The 21,643-nt window shown below is 36.8% G+C and overlaps 1 long non-coding RNA gene across 1 annotated transcript; it reads left to right on the forward strand.

Moving 5' to 3' along the window:
- The first annotated feature begins 14,196 nt into the window (after positions 1 to 14,196).
- On the forward strand, positions 14,197 to 18,734 carry LOC127876134 (uncharacterized). The gene is made up of 2 exons (XR_008047668.1): positions 14,197 to 14,440; positions 17,897 to 18,734. It is a non-coding gene; the product is annotated as an uncharacterized LOC127876134 (long non-coding RNA).
- The last annotated feature ends 2,909 nt before the right edge of the window (positions 18,735 to 21,643 follow it).

The following is a 21,643-nucleotide window of genomic DNA, read 5'->3' on the forward strand; positions in this document are numbered from 1 at the left end:
AAGCATGCTTTTTACATTGTCATTTTAGCTCGACTATTCATTAAATAGGTTCAAGCTACTCACCCCTTTGTCAGCTTGTGTGTAATGCTTTGATAAAGCAATTTCTGCAAATTCTCTGTCTCACAATTTCTAAAACTTAATATTATTGAAACTTAAAAACTTTGTTAGGTCAGGGTCTTTGTGTGAGGACAATAATCAAGTTCCATAAATCTGGCATGCAAATTAGCAGAATTCTGGCCCTTTTGTTCACGCATTTTGAAATTCAGGATGAAGTTTGAATGCAACAAGTACATATCTTGTGTGACTTCTACAGATACCCAAATGAAACTTTAGATATCGAACTTGTGGTCATTATATTATGGGATTCGAAGAAAATATACATTATATTATCAAAGTGGACAAATAGTTGATGCACTCTCTTAAGACACCTCTTGTCTAAATTATCTTTTGCTCTCCTTGTTGATTTTCATATTTTGTTCTTTTTAAATATAATGCCACAATGTCCATAGTCAGCTTTAAATGGGCTTCAGGTCTTATGTTCAAATATAAATAAATGGTGCTTGTGGACAAGCCTGCACCAAGGATTGCCTTGACTAAAATGGGAGTATGTCAGGGCATGCATTGTCAATCATGATTGGACACTGTTTGGACCCTGTCCTTCTGACATTTTCTTAAAAATGGGGTGTTTTGAAGCCCACTTTACATTAGGTATCATTAATGTGCCCCTATTTGTGGCTGGACAGTGAGTGCCCAGTGAAGACTGGGGGCTGTTTTGTCCTGTGAGCCACTCAGTTATCATGACGATGAGGAAGCTTCAGAAACAATGAGGGTTGGTTGTGGAGTTCCTGTGTGCTAGGCTAGGAAGGAACAGCTGCTGTATGGAATGGATTTGCATGATTTTGACTTAATTGCACTTATTTGTTATCTGAATTATACATGCAGTCTTATACATTGTTTACCCACATTTTGCAAGGAATAAACACAAGTAATAAACATTAAATACCCATTTTCATCTGATGCAGATAATAATGATGGACACTATTGTGGTGGTTCTACTTCACAATGCTCTTTGTAAAAGAAAAACACTCCAACAAAACCGGCAACTTGATGTTTGATTGCTCTTTCTGCATCTCCTTCATCATCTGTAAGTGTGTGCCTGCATATTGAATGGCTTATCTTTCACATGAATGGATAGGGACCAGGCCATGCGTTCTTCACAAACATCAAGTTGTCCGAGGATCTATAGGATGTTTTCTTACTTTCCAGCTAATTGTTAAAGGTTGATATTGTTTATGGAGTCAAATTTGATCAACCATCTGAATTTAAATTTTATGTTGTTGATCTGTATGTTTTTAATACATCAATTGGTCATAAAGTATTTTTGATAATTTATTTATTCAGATTTTAAATTGGCATTGTCCAAAGTAATAAATTTTGTTTACAAGTACTTGTCGAGAAATAAGAAATGTGTTATGTTTGTAAGTACAAACAGAATTTCAAATGTTAATGCTTTTTAAATGACGATTGAAACAAATATTACTTTTTTGTCAACGAATCATTTTTAGCTCACCTGTTACGAAGTGACATGGTGAGCTTATGTGACCGTGTGATGTCCGGCGTCTGTTGTGTCTGCGTGCGTGCGTGTGTGCGTGCATCCGTCAACAATTTGTTTGTGTAGACAGTAGAGGTCACAGTTTTCATCCAATCTTTATGAAATTTGGTCAGAATGTTTATCTTGATGAAATCTAGGTTGGGATTGTTTTTGGGTCATCTGGGGTCAAAAACTAGGTCACTAGGTCAAAAACTAGGTCACATAATAGGTCAAATAATAGAAAAACCTATGTAGACAATAGAGGTCGCAGTTTTCATCCAATCTTTATGAAATTTGGTCAGAATGTTTATCTTGATGAAATCTGGGTTGGGATTGTATTTGGGTCATCTGGGGTAAAAAACTAGGTCACTAGGTCAAAGAATTGAAAAATCATCAACAATTTGTTTGTGTAGACAGTAGAGGTCATATGTTTCACCCAATGTTTATGAAATTTTGTCAGAATGTTTATTTTGATGAAATCTGGGTTGGGATTGTATTTGTGTCATCTGGGGTCAAAAACTAGGTCACTAGGTCAAAAACTAGGTCAAATAATAGAAAAACCTTGTGTAGACAATAGAGGTCGCAGTTTTCATCCAATCTTTATGAAATTTAGTCAGAATGTTTATCTTGATGAAATCTGGCTTGGGAATGTATTTGGGTCATCTGGGGTAAAAAACTTGGTCACTAGGTCAAAACTTGGTCAAATAATAGAAAAACCTTGAGTAGACAATAGAGGTTGCAGTTTTCATCCAATCTTTATGAAATTTAGTCAGAATGTTTATCTTGATGAAATCTGGGTTGGGATTGTATTTGGGTCATCTGAGGTCAAAAACTAGGTCACTAGGTCAAATAATAGAAAATCGTCAACAATTTGTTTGTGTAGACAGTAGAGGTCACAGTTTTCATCCAATCTTTATGAAATTTAGTCAGAATGTTTATCTTGATGAAATCTGGGTTGGGATTGTATTTGGGTCATCTGGGGTCAAAAACTAGGTCACTAGGTGAAATAATAGAAAAACCTTGTATAGACAAAAGAGGTCGCAGTTTTTATCCAATCTTTATAAAATTTGATCAGAATATTTATCTTGATGAAATCTGGGTTGGGATTGTATTTGGGTAATCTTGGGTCAAAAACAAGGTCACTAGGTCAAATAATAGAAAAACCTTGTGTAGACAATAGAGGTCACAGTTTTCATCCAATCTTCATAAAATTTGGTCAGAATGTTTGTCTTGATCAAATCTGGGTTTGGATTGTATTTGGGTCACTTGTGGTCAAAAACTAGGTCAATAGGTCAAATATTAGAAAAACCTTGTGTAGACAATAGAGGTCACAGTTTTCATCCAATCTTTATGAAATTTGGTCAGAATGTTTATCTTTATGAAAACTCAGGTGAGCGATTCAGCGTCATCATGGCCCTCTTGTTTTTGATTGGCAGATCTAGGAATGATACTAAGGGAATTTTGTGAGTCACTATCTTAATTGCTTTTTCTTACAAATATTCCCAGGGATATTAAGGTTCATTGTGTGATTGTTCCTTACATGTGCACAACATGTTAATGTTGAGCTTTTGTGATCCTGTTTTGTCCATTGATAGCCGCTTTTTAAAACTGACCAGTCATTTTGGCTGAAATGTTTCTACTTTGTTTCACCTTTTTTAAAAACATATGAATATCTTGAAATTCAAACTCTTCTTGTGTTATAAGTTTTACTTTTTATTAAGGTATTACGCTCATAGTGTTTAAACACACCTTCTCAAACTTTCCTACATTCAATGTTTTCATCTAGAGTCGGTTAACTTCCATTCTTTTATTTAGAGCCATTTAAACTTACCTTGGCTTTTTGCTATCAGCATCTGTCAGTAAAGTACCTTTACTTGATTTTGTCATCCTATTGTCAGAGACTAACTTAGACTTGATGCTGTCAATGTATGTTCCCGTCTAACAGCAATGAGTGAATTCTTTTAACTTGACCTTGACACGTAGTGGTCACATAAATAAGAGACTTTCCGGCATGTGCATTTGTAATTGACCTACCATCTGTATCAGGTACAGCTGGAGCACTAAGTCACATGGAACTTCCTCTGTCTAAAAACACCAGGAAAATCATTAGTTGAATTGAGAAATGTTCAATTTCCAGATGGTATCGGCCATCAACTCTGATATTCTCCCAATGGTACTTTGTCTGTCTAAAAAACATAACATAAACAAGAAATGGACTTGAGAACTGTTCTATGATAAAAATATTTTACCATGTAACAGTGTTTTTTTACATAACAGTAAAATAGAATTGATTTGGAACATCCTAGAATTAAAGCACCAATTATATACAACATTTAAGGAATTTAAGATGGTTTTAGCCAAGGGATATCGATATTATGCATTGATAACCTCCACAGTTGTACAGACATGGAAATCTCCCTGTGTCCGGCCATGTGATTTTGCTTGGGATTGATTGTATGAGAAGAAACAGCATTTCAAACAATGATACTGTTGACTGGAGGATACGTGCGTTGACAGTCAGTTATGTGCTTGTAGTGTTGTGCAATCTTTGCCACTATAACACTTGACTACCTTGAGGTGTAGATATTTAATGTAACTTTGGGTTATCTTAGTAGTACCTTTGGACCTTCCTTCATCATATCTGTAATTGAAGACGCTCAAGTGGGCTGTGGTTACTCATCCAGTCAACATGCTCCCCTTGGGTTTCTCTCTGGAATCATATAATAGGGAAGTTGATCCTTATGTATAGCAGTTATCCAAGTTCTTCATATATCAAAGTCTTTTCATTGAACAATGTTTGCATATTGATTTCCGCAAGCCATATGACTATGTTTTTCACAATGTATTATACAAATTCTTTTTTTGATGGTTTTAATACATCCTTCTCGATCTTTTTTTAAAAACTATACTGATGACCCTACAAGTAGTGGTTATTTCCCTGTACGCATGCTCCACTTTCTCAATCACAATGGTTGTTATAAAGAATGCTCATTAGCTCATATTCTCCCGTATTAAAGCAAATACTCCACTCTTTATGCCTGTATTCACTGCCTTTAAATCCTACTGGGGTTTATATTCACTCCATTTAAATCCTACCGAAGTAACAAAGGCTCTTTTGAAAAACATTTGGTTGAAGCATATGTCGATGTTGTGCAGTAAACAGCCTATCATTCTTCCTGTAGGCTTCTTTCCGTGCCTGTCTGATGTTAGGCCCATAGCCAAGAGAATTCATCGCAGTGCATATCTCTACAGATGCATTTTCCTGAAATTTCCATCTATAACATTATTTGCAAAAAGATAGCCCAATATTCCAGCTGCACACTTTGTTTGGGTATCCTGTAGTCTTCTGTTCATCAATCTTTCCTTATTAAATTTGGTTATGAAAATAATGATATTGCAAAGTATAAAATGTGAGAAAGAAAAAGAAGTTGACTTAAATTTAACTATAAAATCAATGACCTTTAATGTCTAACAATTTGAAATAAAGAGGTTGAATGATATTTGTTAAAAAAAAGGCAAGGTAAAAAAGTATCTTTCACATAGTGACATATAAAATACTGACAGAAATATACTTATAGCATATCACTCTTGACATGATACTTTGTTTGCTTTAAAATACAACAATGTACAAGAAAGCAATCCTGACATGGTATTTACCTTGTCTAAAAAACTGGATGAAAGATGAAACTATTAGAACAACAAACATAGCAATAAACAAACACATCTCTTGTTTAATAATTAGTTTTCAATTAGTGTTTATGCCCTCGGATCAAAAGATCGGGGGTATATTGTTTTTGGCCTGTCTGTCATTGTGTCAGTCAGTCATTGTATGTGTGTGTCACAAAACTTTAACCTTGGTTAAACTTGTATAACTCAGTGAGGACACGCACACTGTTTTCTTCATTAGAAATCTTTATATCATGAATGTATCCTTGTGTGTAATAATTAAGACCTCTATTTAAAATTCTATTTGCTAGTATCTCATAATTGGGTTGGAATTTAACTGAAATATTGTCAGAAATATTTACAAGAGTATCAGATGCTTCAGCATCAGTGGACGCCATTTTGGATTTAGAGTGTGAAGCAAAGCAACAATCACTAAGGATGGGTCAGTGAGCGGAACAATATGCATTGTCCTAAGCATTGCATTTTCTCAGCATCTTCCGCCCTGTTGCTACTGTGCAGTTAGAAGCTCTGGATGTCCCTGAGTTTCACTTTAGGGAATGACATGAAGTCCCTTACTGACCTTTACTGTAGGGAAGTCCCCTTCCTTCCTGTTTGGAACTTAGATTTGTAAGGAGTGTTAACACCAGTAGATGAAGACTGTAATGCACTATGATTTAGCTCATCTAACTAGTTGTCACACTGGGATTGGATCATATCAGCTACTTTCTCAGCAAGTGTCAGCTTGCTTCCGATTTCTTAACATTATTTGTCCTTGAAAAGGCTTGTTTATCAGCTTTTGAAGAGTTCAACACTTCTTCTACTGTTGTTCTTTGAGTTATTAACCTTATTTAAGTGCAATCTAGCATTAAATTCCTTTAAAAGAACCAATCTTTGCCTCTTTCTCCATATGCTCTTGAGTATTTACACCTTCGATTGTGAATAGCTTGACATCGACGTCCCTTGAAATTGTTTATAAGAATGTTGTTCCACATCACATGCTTTCTATTTTGCCTGAAATCAATGGTGGTCCCAAATCGTTTTAATACCTAATCTAATACAGTCGTTTTCTTTTAATGTTAATGCAATATCATGCATGCTGTTTAAAAAAGGAATCACCGTGTCTGACGTACACAACTGTTATTTAATCTTGGTTTGTTCATTGGATTCTGTGAAGTTAGTTGGATTACTTATCAATTTCATACTAATGGCGACATCATGTAATCCCTCAATAAATTGTCCTACCAAAATGGTTGCATGGGGTCCCTTTCGTCAGGTTCACCCTCACATGCCTCACGAGCCAACATTAACAGACATTCTCCATAGTTCGCAACATTTTCCTCTGGATGTTGCTCTACATTTTATAATAATTTCAAAAAATAATGGGGGTATGTTATCTCAGCATAACGCATTTAAGGTTCAGATTTTTATTCATTGTATTTTACATCAGGATTTGTAGTTAAAAAACTCTTTACAAATTCACAAAGAACCAGCAGCCCATTAAAACACCGTTTTATTTTTTCTAGATTCGTCGCAATTATGTATAATGAAAAATCTGTTAATTCCAAAGTCCAGTCATGGAATGCTGATGATTATCCTGAAAAAACTAGGTAATTGTGCCAATGCTGTATTTTTTACAGAGTATCTGGTTAGTTAATCAAATTTCAGCCAATACATAAAAAGGTGTTGACTGTTGTTGACTGGTAGTCATGTTTTAATACAAATGTTTGTTTGAAATCAAGTCAGAAACCCAATGAGAATGAGAATAAACAAATCTGACCTGGTGTTGACCCGAGCTGGCTTTCCTGGGATAGCTGTTTGTCCACCGCTCCCGGCACTTTCTAGAGGTGTCCCAACTCGAACAAGTATAATCGGACTAATCTCCTAGTTCACGGTTTTTACAAGATAAACCCTTTCGTTTCCATCCTCAGAAAGTTAAAAAAAAATGTTTTAAATTTTAAATTACCGTATTTTACCATGTATAGCGCGCTACCATGTATAACGCGCATGCGATTTTTTAAAGCCAAAATGGAGAAAAAAAAGAATTCAAGACCAAAAACCTGAAAATTTGGCCGAAAATGGCCGCCATTCTTATATTGCGCAATCATTTAATCTGAGTTTTTCGGGCGCTTAATTTTTTGTTTTAAGTAGGGAGCGTTTATATGATCAGGAGCATGGGTTGCAAAGCACTATATTTTTGACAATTTTTAAGATTATTCTCTTGAATTGGACGATTGCCATTGAGGAACAAACACACGATTGGTTCGGCATGTTGATTGCTAGACAAAGGAAGCCAATTTTGTTGGCGAGAAACTTGTCGCTTTATTGCTTCAGACAGGAAGCGGCTTTCCTTTGATGACGTCAAACTGTCAATTCACATAGAGTGCAAATTTTCGGAAATGCTAACATTAAACTTTGGATTAAATTATCAAAATAAAGCAAAAGCGAAGTTGAGAAATACTTATTGAAATAATTAGCCTCAGTTCAAATAAGACGTTTTGGGTTGTAAATCAACGAGTTTTCATGACAACGAAAACTTTAACAAACAATACCGCGGCGCACGGGGATCGATATACCTCGATTTTTTTTTAATGAACAATCAATGAAGAAGTGTGAAAACACCAACAAAGACATTTTTTTCATCTTTTAATTTTTGTCAAAACTATTACTACCCCGTTCATTCCTAACCTTTCCCGCTATTTGTTGTTTCGACAACGGCCCCTTCAGTCTATAACATTATAGGGTGTAGTTTTTTTGCAATAACAAAAATGGCGGCAATTGTGAAGATTTACGATTACGAAATGGATTTTTTGCAATTTAGCAACCAGGAAAGCGTTGTGTCAATGTATTACGCGCACTGAATTTTTATTTTGAAATTTGAAGGTAAAAAACTGCGCGCTATGCATGGTAAAATACGGTATACAATTGTACAAAATGATGTAATTGAAATAATATTCTCAGTGGTCATCTTCTGGTGTCTGCTTCTAAGAACAAATAGCTGCTGTTGCCGCTTTCTGCCCGGATTAGTGCAGTCATGTGTGCCTAATTCTACCTGTTTTTGGGCAGTATTGTCCATTACAAGTAGAAACGTCGTTGTTCGGTCCTGTGCAATATCGGCCAAAAGGAGATAGAAGAGAATTAGTGCAGTCATGTGTGCCTAATTCTACCTGTTTTCTTTGGCAGTATTTTGTATTACAAATAAACTTCATTGTTCAGTCCTGTGCAATCTCGGCCACAAGGAGATGGCAGAGGATTAATGCAGTCATGTGTGCCTAACTGTAGCTGTTTTTGGGCAGTATTGTGCATTACTAGTCAACACTTCATTGTTCAGTCCTGTGCAATATCGGCCATAAGGAGATGGAAGAGGATTAGTGCAGAAACGTGTTCTTTGATGTATCCCTCCACCACATGCCTTCAAGCCAACTGGCACCTTTGGAGATGTTGAGTCGGGGATCAACTCATACATGACCCAGGGGCTGACTCTGTAGCATGCGTACTTGTACCAGGGACTGCCTCTGTGCTTGATGGCCAAGGGCCAGGCCCTGCACCAGATGACCGAAGGTCAGTGACCGATTTCCCCTGTCCCCTATGCTTTGATATGGTTTCTGTAAGTTCCATCTTGGAATCCGTGGCCCGCTTACTTTTTGCTTTAGCCTTCGGCCTTGTGACTTGGACTTGATCGTTAAGAAACATGAACAATAAAATAAATAAATAAATGAAAATTCCATTTAACACTGCAACTTGCTGGTGCATAATCATTTTTTCTTTTGACACTGCTCACACCAATAACATAATACGAGATGACACCCATGACAACTACAATAACAACCTTTTTAAACAATAAAATAGAGCTTAAATAAATGTCATCAAATTAAATACATCACCTACAGCACTCCTTAAGTAATTATGCTTAAACTCTGAACTTATTAAACAATGATTTTGTTTTTTTCCAAAATTGTTAAAGAAATTTTTTACGAACCTTTCAATTTTCGCCTGATCCAAAAAAGAGGAAGTGCCAAGTGTAAACCCAATATCATCCCGATCAATTTATCCCTACTATCTATAAGGTAGTGTTAAACAACTGCAATCAAAATATCACTATTTTCTTACAGAGCAAAACAGAACAGGACAGACTCTAATAACGATCGGTTATCGATTAACGATAACCGGTATTATTGTTTTGAGAGAAATACAAAAAATGTGTCCCTAATTTTGCGTGTTTTGGGCATTAAATTGTGCGTTACAAGTCGAAACTTCATTGTTTGGTCCTGTGCAATATCGGCCATAAGGAGATGGTAGACGATACAGGGGACAAAAATATTTCTAAACTGCACTCGTCCTGCAGGACAAGTGCATTAAAATTTTCACTCGTCCTGCAAACACATGATCTTGTCCTTCAAATATGTGTGAAATAAAGATTGCAAAGGCTGATATGACTAATAAAGTTTCTTATATCACTGCTAAAATGCTGCTTACTCAGTTATTCATGCCAGCTGATCGCAAAAGCAGTGAAATAAGTTACTTTATTTATGAGAAACACTAATTAATAAATGAAGAAAATTTTGTGTTTTCCTTTTTTCTAATGCTCGTGTGCTTTCCGTTTCGGACGTTTGAACATCGCTCCCGCCAACTTTAAAGAACGCTCGTTTGTCAGTCCTTTTCTGACGATATTCAGACTGGTTTAAAGCCGTTCTTCGGGGTTAAATAATTCTTTAAAAATCAATACTTACAGTGAATGCAGTCGCATGGTTCCCTGTCAACATGGACGCGCAAAGTTTACACCAAAAAGTCAATATTTACTCGGGACACAGTTTTGCATAACAACGAGCACCTGCTGTATGAAATTTACAATTGCAATTTCCGGTTCATTCGCGTTCTACTTTCGGAATAGATATGCTTTAAGACAATGATTTTATTTAATGAAAACGAGTCTTACTTGTCAGTAAATACATATTTTATTATCAGCTAATTTTCACTCGTCCTGTAGGACGAGAGCTTCAGGAAAATCCACTCGTCCTGTCAAGATTTCACTCGTCAATACGAGCGGACGAGTGATATTTTTGTCCCCTGCGATAAGTGCAGTCATGTGTGCCTAACTCTGGCTGTTTTGGGCAGTATTGTGTATTACAAGTCAAAACTTCATTGTTCGGTCCTGTGCAATATCAGCCATAAGGTGATAGCAGAGGATTAGTGCAGTAACATGTTCACTGATATATGCCTCCACCACATGTGACTGAACACGTGCTCCATGTTGGCCACATGGTCCATCCTCCATCTGAAAAGCAACATTTATTTTGCATGAAAACTGTTTTTACATTGCTGGAGTTGCTGATGCTTGTGAACTGTAGTTTAGTTAAACGCTGAATATGTCTCAGATCTACCTTTGTCTCAGTCAACAGTATCTGTAAAAGCAGTTAAAATTGCAGTTTAAATTAGGGGCAGTTATTGTATTTAAATTAAAAAAATGTGTCCCTATTTCTGCCTGTTTTGGGGCGTTATTGTGGGTTACAAGTCAAAACTTTATTGTTAGGTTCTGTGCAATATCAGCCATACCGTGATAGCAGAGGATTAGTGCAGTCATGTGTGTCTAATTCTAGCTGTTTGGGGCAGTATTGTGTATTAGAAGTGGAAACTTCATTGTTAAGTCCTGTGCAATATCGGCCATAAGGAGATGGTAGAGGATTAGTGCAGTCATGTGTGCCTAATTATCCTGTGCCATAGGCGGAGGGATATTGTTTTGGCGTTGTCGGTCCATCTTTCCTTCTGTCCGTTTGTCCGGAGCCATATCTTAGAAGTGCTTTGGCGGATTTCATTAAAACTTGGTATGAGTATATATATGGATAATAGGATGATGCATGCCAAATGGCATTTAACACCATCTGTTAATATCAGAGTTATGGCTCTTTGTATCTTGACAAAATGCTTGTTTGTGTGTCCCATGCCATATCTTGGAATTTCTTTGGCTGATTGCATTGAAACTTGGTATTAGTGTCCAGAAGCATATTGGCGGGGGATATCAATTCAACGAACTTACTTGTTCTACATGTTTTGGGCAGTATTCTAAATAACAAGTCAACACTTCATGTTCGGTCCTGTGCAATATCGGCCATAAGGAGATGGTAGACGATAAGTGCAGTCATGTGTGCCTAACTCTAGCTGTTTTGTGCAGTATTGTGTATTACAAGTCAAAACTTCATTGTTCGGTCCTGTGCAATATCAGCCATAAGGTGATAGCAGAGGATTAGTTCAGTCACATGTTCACTGAGATATGCCTCCACCACCTGTGACTGAACACGTGCTCCATGTTGGCCACATGGTCAATCCACCATCGGAAAAGGAACATTCATCTTGCTTTTTGCTCACGATGTGCGTTGTACAATGTCAATCTTGCAACAACTAGACTTCTGAGAAAAGGATACTGCTTAACATTGGAATTTCCAAGATTATTTTGTATTTGTGATTCTTTGACAGTCAGTACTCTTTCAATTTTTTACTGACTGTTAATTTGGGAGATTAGCTGGTTTTCTTGCTTTTTCATGTGAGGATTTGACATGTGTTTGTCTTGCTTTTGGTTTCATTTTGCTGGCTTTGTACTAATATGCTGTGATGAAATGTTTAAATTCTTTTCTCTATTCGTCTAGCATCGTTTCACTGTAGAAATCAAGCATGGTCTTTAAGGTCCTTAGAATTACAGCATCTCAAAAGAGTTTTTATGTCCCCCCCCCCACCATAGTGGGGAACATATTATTTTTGCCCTGTCTGTTGGTTTGTTTGTTTGCCCCAACTTTAACATTTGCCATAGTTTTTGAAATATTGAAGATAGCAACTTGATATTTGGCATGCTCATGGAGGTGCACATTTTGAGTGGGGAAAGGTCAATGTCATCCCTCAAGGTCAAAGGTCAAATATATGGGTCAAAATCGCTCATTTAATGTCACTTTTGCAATATTGAAGCTAGCAACTTGATATTTGACATGCATTGGGTCAAAATCGCTCATTTAATGTCACTTTTGCAATATTGAAGCTAGCAACTTGATATTTGACATGCATGTGTATCTCATGGAGCTGCACATTTTGAGTGGTGAAAGGTCAAGGTCATCCTTCAAGGTCATAGGTCATATATATGGGGACATATTGTTTCACAAACACATCGCTTGTTGTCCATGCTTCTCTGTTCTGGTATGTTGGTCAAAGGACAACTGTTCTTCAGCTTGGATTAAGTATGGCAAGTGTTGTCCACTGAGCATGTCCTTTTTTTCAATACATAAACAAATTCAATTATAATGTATAATACACTGCATACCTAATTAATGGTCAGATTATATGCAGATATGTTGAACACATGTTACTAACCAAATATACTGACTTACTTGTTACAAATAGGAACCAACACTAGACGGTAATCTTCCAACCTCAAATTATGCAAAAACCTGTTGGCTGCCTGATGGTTGACTGCTGTCAGTGGCAACTCATCCCTGTGAAAATATAACAAATAAAAACAAATAGAACTTTGAGCGGCTTCAAATACAAAAAACATTCCTTGATTAATATGGGTGTTTATCAACACAAAAGTGGCACCGAATGTTTTTAAGTAAATGGGTATCAATTGTTTCAGTTTGTCTCAAATCATAAACTTGTCTGCATGCGATTGAGGAACCAATAATGCTCTTGCAAACATAGTGTCAAGGACATGAACGTTCTGAGCTCCGCATGTTGCTTGGCATGCCTGGAGTAGTTGGAACCATTTTTAGGTCCATACCAAACAAAAAAGAAATAAATACGTACATAATTATAATAAATTATATTCCTTGGTAAAATAATTAATTAAAGTGATATGCATGCAATATAATGATGAGTTATTACAATAATAGTTTGAAAAAATTGGCATACCGCACCATTATGAGAACTATTTTTTAGGTCAATGTCAAAACCAAAACAACTAGAACTGTGTCCAGACAACACTGGTGCCCTCACTGCACATTTGCCAAATATTGTGAGCATGAAGTTGTTGCAAAAACTGATTTGGGTTGCAGCAAAAATTCCCTCCTTCATGATCAATGCTATATGCTGCCCACTGGGGGGGGGGGGGGCACAATAAACAATAACTTAATTATAATAAATAATATTCTTTGTTAACATAATTAAGTAATATGTATGCATTATATCGATGAGTTATTACAATTACAGTTTGAAAAAAATGGTCATACTGCAGCATAATGTTAACAATGCTGTCATCCAGCCATTGCTTTCGTTTTATTCGTTCCACGTCGCCTCTCCAGACATCAAAACCATAGCAGGTGAAAAGTTGGGCATTATGTGCCCTTTTTATACTTAAAAAATTGAAAATTTTGGTTAAGTTTTGTGTTTGGGTCCATTTTATTCCTTAAGTATCTAAGCTATTGCTTTCATTCTTGCAACACTTACTAACTATCATAAGGGGACTGTGCAGGCAAAGTTATGTAACTCTGACTGGCATTTTGACAGAATTATGTGCCCTTTTTATACGCCCGTCTATGACGGGACGTATTATGGTATACCCCGCGTCCGTCTGTCCGTCCGTCCGTCTGTCCGTCCGTATGTCTGTTAATGTCGTACGCTACGTCAAATATCCTTCGATGGATTTTTTTCAAATTTCAACACAATCTTAATATTGATAAACCCTGATCCCCTTTCGTTTTTGACGGAATTCTGAATTGTCGTTCCAGAGTTATGGGACTTTGTTCGTCAAAATTTCGTGATTTCATTGAATGTCCTACTGTAGCTATATAAAAATGTTAAAGTTGTTATAACTTTGGTATGCTTGGACCTAGAGTCTTGAAACTTGACATGAAGGTTGGCCAGAACTAGTAAGTAACCACTGGACATTTCAAGGTCATTCATTTGAAGGTCAAGGTCACTGTGACCTTGAATGTAAAAATGTTAAAGTTGTTATAACTTTGGTATGCTTGGACCTAGAGTCTTGAAACTTGACATGAAGGTTGGCCAGAACTAGTAAGTAACCCCTGGACATTTCAAGGTCATTCATTTGAAGGTCAAGGTCACTGTGACCTTGAATGTAAAAATTTTAAAGTTCTTATTTCATGTTATAACTTTGGTATGCTTGTACCTAGAGTCTTCAAACTTGAAATAAAGATTGGCCAGTACTAGAAGATGACCACTGGTCATTTCAATGTCATTCATTTGAAGGTCAAGGTCACTGTGACCTTAAATGTTAAAATGTTAAAATTGTTATAACTTTGGTATGCTTGGACATAGAGTCTTCAAACTTGACATGAAGGTTTGCAAGCACACTTAGATGACCACTGGTCATTTCAAGGTCATTCATTCTAAGGTCAAGGTCACACAAGGTCACTGTGACCTTAAATGTTAAAATGTTAAAATTGTTATAACTTTGGTATGCTTGGACATAGAGTCTTCAAACTTGACATGAAGGTTTGCAAGCACACTTAGATGACCACTGGTCATTTCAAGGTCATTCATTCTAAGGTCAAGGTCACTGTGACCTTAAATGTTATTGTTGTTCATGTATCCTACCGTAGCTCAAATATCCCCCGATGGATTTTTTATACGCCCGTCTATGACGGGACGTATTATGGTATACCCCGCGTCCGTCTGTCCGTCCGTCCGTCCGTCCGTCCGTCTGTTAATGTCGTACGCTACGTCAAATATCCTTTGACAGATTTTCTTTAAATTTTAACACAATCTTAATATTGATAAACCCTGATCCCCTTTCGTTTTTGACGGAATTCTGAATTGTCGTTCCAGAGTTATGGGACTTTGTTCGTCAAAATTTCGTGATTTCATTGAATGTCCTACTGTAGCTCAAATATCCTTCGATGGATTTTTTTCAAATTTCAACACAATCTTAATATTGATAAACCCTGATCCCCTTTCGTTTTTGACGGAATTCTGAATTGTCGTTCCAGAGTTATGGGACTTTGTTCGTCAAAATTTCGTGATTTCCATGCTCATGTACTTATAAAATAAACCATGTATTCAAATACAAATAAACTGAAGTAAAAAAATGATTCAAAGGGTTATTTATTACCTTACTACTTCATTGGCGAACGACGGGCGTATCATGCGCTCATGGCGCAGCTTTTATTATACTTTGAAAATTGAAAATTTGGTTAAGTTTTGTGTTTAGGTCCACTTTATTCCTAAAGTATCATAGATATTGCTTTCGTACTTGGAACACAACTATCATAAGGGGACAGTAAAGGACAAGTTGCATTACTCTGGTTGTCATTTTTACGGAATTATGGCCCTTTTTTGACTTAGTAACTTTGAATATATGGTTGAATTTTGTGTTTAGATCCATTTTGCTTCTAAAGCATCAAGGCTATTGCTTTCAAACTTCAAATACTTTCATGCTTTCATGAGGGTACTGTACCTGGCAAGTTGAATTTTACCTTGACCTTTGAATGACCTTGTCTCTCAAGGTCAAATTATTAAATTTTGCTAAAATTGCCATAACTTCTTTATAACTTCTTTATTTATGATTAAATTTGATTGAGACTTTGACAAAACAACTCTTACCTGACATACCACAATAGACTCCCCCCTCCCCCCCCCCAAAAAAAGTTGTTTTTTTTAAAGATCATCTAATAAATGACCACCACACCCTCACACTTTAACCCCCCCCCCCCCCCAAAAAAAATTATTTTTTTTGGAAACACGGGTAAAAAACACAAATATTTATTTTTATTATTTTATTTTTGAAATACTGTCCAAACCATCCCACCCAAGAATTCCCCCCCCCCCCCCAAAAACAATTTTTTTTTTTTTTTTTTTTGCATTTTTGGAAGATAATAAATTACCACACCCCCATACTATACACCTCTCTCCACTTCACCCCTCCCTCCTTTGTTATTGAAATTGAGATAGGTACCATCACCTTTAAAAAGAAAAATAGATGCGCGGTCTGCACCCGCAAGGCGGTGCTCTTGTTCAAGTAGTTTTCATCCGATCTTCACCAAATTTGGTCAGAAGTTGTATCTAGATGATGTCTAGGTCAAGTTCAAATATGGGTCATGCTGGTTCAAAAACTAGGTCACTGGGCTACGTTTTACACATTCAGCATGGTGTCTGCTCTCTAATTCAAGTAGTTTTCATCCGATCTTTGCCACACTTGGTCAGAAGTTGTATCTAGATGATGTGTAGGTCAAGTTGGAACATAGGCCATGCAGGGTCAAAAACCAGGTCACGGGGTCACTTAGTGCGTTTTAAACATTAAGCATGGTGTCTGCTGTTTTTTTTTTAAGACAACATGCAAAATATTCTGTGTCAATGCAGCATGTGGGGGTATTCGTCACGTCTGTGACAAAGCTCTAGTTTGCTCTTAACGGGTCTTAAAGCAAGGGTTGACAAAGTGCTCCGCAGGTACCCAATAACTGGCCATAACTCCACTCAGCTCTGTTATATGATGACATGCTGCCTCTACAACTCGTGTATTAATTTACGCTGCATTTGAGAAATCCAACAGAAATCTTTTAAAAGATCAGGCCCCAAAACGGAAATATCAGTGCTCCTGGGGTCACGCAGGTAGGGTAGCATATATCGGCGAGTAATGCGTCGGTATGTCTCAGAGTTGCTCTTATTTCGCAGTGGTCCCACTTCCAACACTTTTGCATTATAAATACAAATGTTTGTTATGTTGCACATTTACAAGTAAGTAAGTTTAGACTAACGCAAGACAGCAACATAATGTTTGTACCTTCGCACTTTCTTAACATCATTTTTGCCCCTTGTCAGACTAGTCGGTCTTCCTGTAATGTATGATTAACATAAAATAAAAAATTAATTACTTTAAATGTACAATTCTGATGAACTTCTTTCAAGATATATCAATTAGAATACTGCAATAGGTGAAATTTAATGAAATAAGTATAAAATAACATGTCTTTAAAATGTCAGATAAATTATTACAAGAAAATGCATGCACTCACGTACGCACTCACTTTTGTTATACGCCCGTCTATGACGGGACGTATTATGGTATACCCCGCGTCCGTCTGTCCGTCCGTCCGTCTGTCCGTCCGTATGTCTGTTAATGTCGTACGCTACGTCAAATATCCTTTGACAGATTTTCTTCAAATTTTAACACAATCTTAATATTGATAAACCCTGATCCCCTTTCGTTTTTGACGGAATTCTGAATTGTCGTTCCAGAGTTATGGGACTTTGTTCGTCAAAATTTCGTGATTTCATTGAATGTCCTACTGTAGCTATATAAAAATGTTAAAGTTGTTATAACTTTGGTATGCTTGGACCTAGAGTCTTGAAACTTGACATGAAGGTTGGCCAGAACTAGTAAGTAACCACTGGACATTTCAAGGTCATTCATTTGAAGGTCAAGGTCACTGTGACCTTGAATGTAAAAATGTTAAAGTTGTTATAACTTTGGTATGCTTGGACCTAGAGTCTTGAAACTTGACATGAAGGTTGGCCAGAACTAGTAAGTAACCACTGGACATTTCAAGGTCATTCATTTGAAGGTCAAGGTCACTGTGACCTTGAATGTAAAAATGTTAAAGTTGTTATAACTTTGGTATGCTTGGACCTAGAGTCTTGAAACTTGACATGAAGATTGGCCAGTACTAGAAGATGACCACTGGTCATTTCAATGTCATTCATTTGAAGGTCAAGGTCACTGTGACCTTAAATGTTAAAATGTTAAAATTGTTATAACTTTGGTATGCTTGGACATAGAGTCTTCAAACTTGACATGAAGGTTTGCAAGCACACTTAGATGACCACTGGTCATTATAAGGTCATTCATTCTAAGGTCAAGGTCACACAAGGTCACTGTGACCTTAAATGTTAAAATGTTAAAATTGTTATAACTTTGGTATGCTTGGACATAGAGTCTTCAAACTTGACATGAAGGTTTGCAAGCACACTTAGATGACCACTGGTCATTTCAAGGTCATTCATTCTAAGGTCAAGGTCACTGTGACCTTAAATGTTATTGTTGTTCATGTATCCTACCGTAGCTCAAATATCCCCCGATGGATTTTTTATACGCCCGTCTATGACGGGACGTATTATGGTATACCCCGCGTCCGTCTGTCCGTCCGTCCGTCCGTCCGTCTGTTAATGTCGTACACTACGTCAAATATCCTTTGACAGATTTTCTTCAAATTTTAACACAATCTTAATATTGATAAACCCTGATCCCCTTTCGTTTTTGACGGAATTCTGAATTGTCGTTCCAGAGTTATGGGACTTTGTTCGTCAAAATTTCGTGATTTCATTGAATGTCCTACTGTAGCTCAAATATCCTTCGATGGATTTTTTTCAAATTTCAACACAATCTTAATATTGATAAACCCTGATCCCCTTTCGTTTTTGACGGAATTCTGAATTGTCGTTCCAGAGTTATGGGACTTTGTTCGTCAAAATTTCGTGATTTCCATGCTCATGTACTTATAAAATAAACCATGTATTCAAATACAAATAAACTGAAGTAAAAAAATTATTCAAAGGGTTATTTATTACCTTACTACTTCATTGGCGAACGACGGGCGTATCATGCGCTCATGGCGCAGCTTTTATTATTATTTGGCATGATATAAAACGGCAAGAAGGCAGCATATTTTGTGCTCACTTCGCACTGATGTTATGTCTTAGTGAAGAATTGGACATCTAAGGCCTCTGAAATAGAAATGGGACAGACATTAGGATCGCTTTCTTATTTAATTGATACCCTTGAAAGTTTTTTCAGGTAGGATTTTGGTTCCCCCGCTCCCTTTAAGTAACATTTTTAAAAAGCACACATTTAAACTCCAGCCATTTGGCGATTCAACACTTAAGACTATACTTATATCATCCTTCTACCTATTGCATACAAGTATTGCAAAATAAAAGCATGATATAATATACCAGCGTTTTTTTTGTCCAATTTGGAAAAGTACCTGTACCGGTCCAATTGGGAAAAATTGAGTCGTGAAAACCTGAAAATGGGGAAAAATCGAGTGGTGAAAACCTCAAATTGGGAAATTGATGTATTTGATTTTATGCACCCAAATACTTTAAAATTGATAACTAAGTGTTTTCAAGCTGTCGGTATTATATTTACTTCGGTTCAAGCCATAGGGCTGCATAGGGAAACTAAATGTTGCAAAATTGGGAATTTTATGGACAGCAATTGGGAAATTTGTAGTTTTTTCGTAATTGGGAAAGTGCCGTTTACCGGTACTTTATAAAGAAGGAAAAAAATCGCTGTATACATTTTGCCACTCTGGCTGCAGCCTCATAGATTAGGTTGGCAGCCAACCACTTGTTTACTCATAGTGGGACATACGGAGCATCCGATTCAAGCAGGAGACGACTTTCTGGTACTGACGTCAATGCTTCCTGTTGGTGTTTATTGAAAGTCCTTACTTTATTGGTGAATCCAAACCAAGCTTCTGGACACCTTTCTAGCCAGCATGACAGGACATACGTATTTCCGGTAAAGCAATGCAGGTGAATTCTTTTGAGTTTGTGGCAAACTCTTCAGTTAATTCAACAGCAACATGAAAGCTTCCGTCCCACAGTCATCCTTCATGCCTATGCAGTGCAAAACAAGCACATGGTGACCCCTAATCAAACAAATAGTGAGTCGCAGTAGCTCCATTTTTTCACTGTGTTTTTCACTGTGGTCTAACCAAATTTCTCCAACGGCAACAACCCTTTTGGACCTGAGCAGTCTCTCCATGTGTTCTAGCCACTCTTTAATGGTCTAAGTCAACCTGGAAGCATGTCGAGGATGGATCCCTTCCATCACAGCGATGGTTTTCGGGAACGTCGCCATCTTATCCACTGTAGGGTAAGTTTCAGGGTCGCAATATACGGCCACTCCACCTTCGACTTGAACTCTCTTCTCAGCTCCTACCAGTCCTGCGTTAAGTATCTCATGAAAATGCACTCTGCAGATAAGGCTGCCTTGTGTGCCAGCCTATCAAGATGAAAGTGGCTATCTACAGCCAATTGAATCTTGGGCAACACCATCTCTTCATCTGCCGGTTCAGCGTCATATCCTTCAGGTAAAGGATACGTGCTTCGCCAGAAGTCATGTTTGTCCTTATGTAGAATTAAACACCAGCATTATCTTCCAGTGTAGAAGTACTGCTACTGAATTTGGAGGAGCCAACGTTAATTGTTCTGGAGCAGCCACACACAAGTAACTGCAAAACTGACGCATGGTCTCCACCTGTCAAGTTAACCAACAAAAAGATAAGTTTTCCTTATATCATAGCCAAAATTTCAACACTATATGTGGTATGGTAATATAGATTTAACAAGATGCAAAAATAAATAAATAAAGTAAAATGCTGCCAAAACAAATTTTCTTTGATTCTTTTTAAATACACTACCCTAAGCTTGCAAACAAACAAAAATCAACAATTAGATATCATGACAATATACTGGAAGGACATTTTAAATCATTAAGACAGTAGACATGTATATATCTTTATTGAAATAACTGTTTATTAGACACTAAGCACACTCACTAGCTGAAGTAAGTTGTCTTGGTCATCATTGCTATCACAACCCTGTTTTGCTACCTTATTCATGTGATATCTTATCCCTTTTTTGGTAGGAACAAATCACCTATTAGTCCTTGTTGGAGTAGGTGTGACATTCTTCATTACAATTAAAGTCAGATGGCGTTGCATTTCCTCAACATTTGCCATGCCATCTTCCTACACAAGTTCTTTAATCTTTGAGGCAACATCAGTGTCAATGCGTTGCCACATCCCAGCAATCTGTTGAAGATTCAATAAGAAATTTAAATATTATTTTAATCATCGCAAAGCGGCCATTAATGTAAACATGTACTTTGCAAACACCCAAATGTACCATCATCTGCATTTTAATATAGATCTTCAAGCTAATATAAATGCATTATAAAGACAATTCAATTGGAAAAATTCAGATGTCACAGATAGTGTGAACCCAGTTTTATTTGTCGTATAATAGTTCAGTAAGATTTGAATCTTACATAACAAGAGCTTTGTAACAGACTAAACAGCAGCCCCCAACTGTATGTTTGCTGCATATTAATTATATAACCATAGCAATCAAATTTTGAACTCAATTAAAGAAACTGATATGAAATGCAAATGCGCAATATGGCCAATTATGCCCTCTAAAATTTATCAACTCTGCTTACGTACTTTTTGAATCGGCAAGTGTTTAGTTTTCAATCATTTCTTTAAACTCAGCAACACTCATTTGCTTTTGAGGCAAAAACAAATGAAGAAAATTGTACATTCAACAACAAAATCTAACAAGCACATCACATTGCTTTTTGTCCTGTGCATTTCCAGTTTCATGAAATTGTATTGTAAATGGACTCTTTGATAACTGTATCTTTTTCACAATATCAGTTTCTTTTTAAAA

The sequence above is a fragment of the Dreissena polymorpha genome, chromosome 4 (genome assembly GCF_020536995.1).
Source record: "Dreissena polymorpha isolate Duluth1 chromosome 4, UMN_Dpol_1.0, whole genome shotgun sequence".
Taxonomy (NCBI): domain Eukaryota; kingdom Metazoa; phylum Mollusca; class Bivalvia; order Myida; family Dreissenidae; genus Dreissena; species Dreissena polymorpha.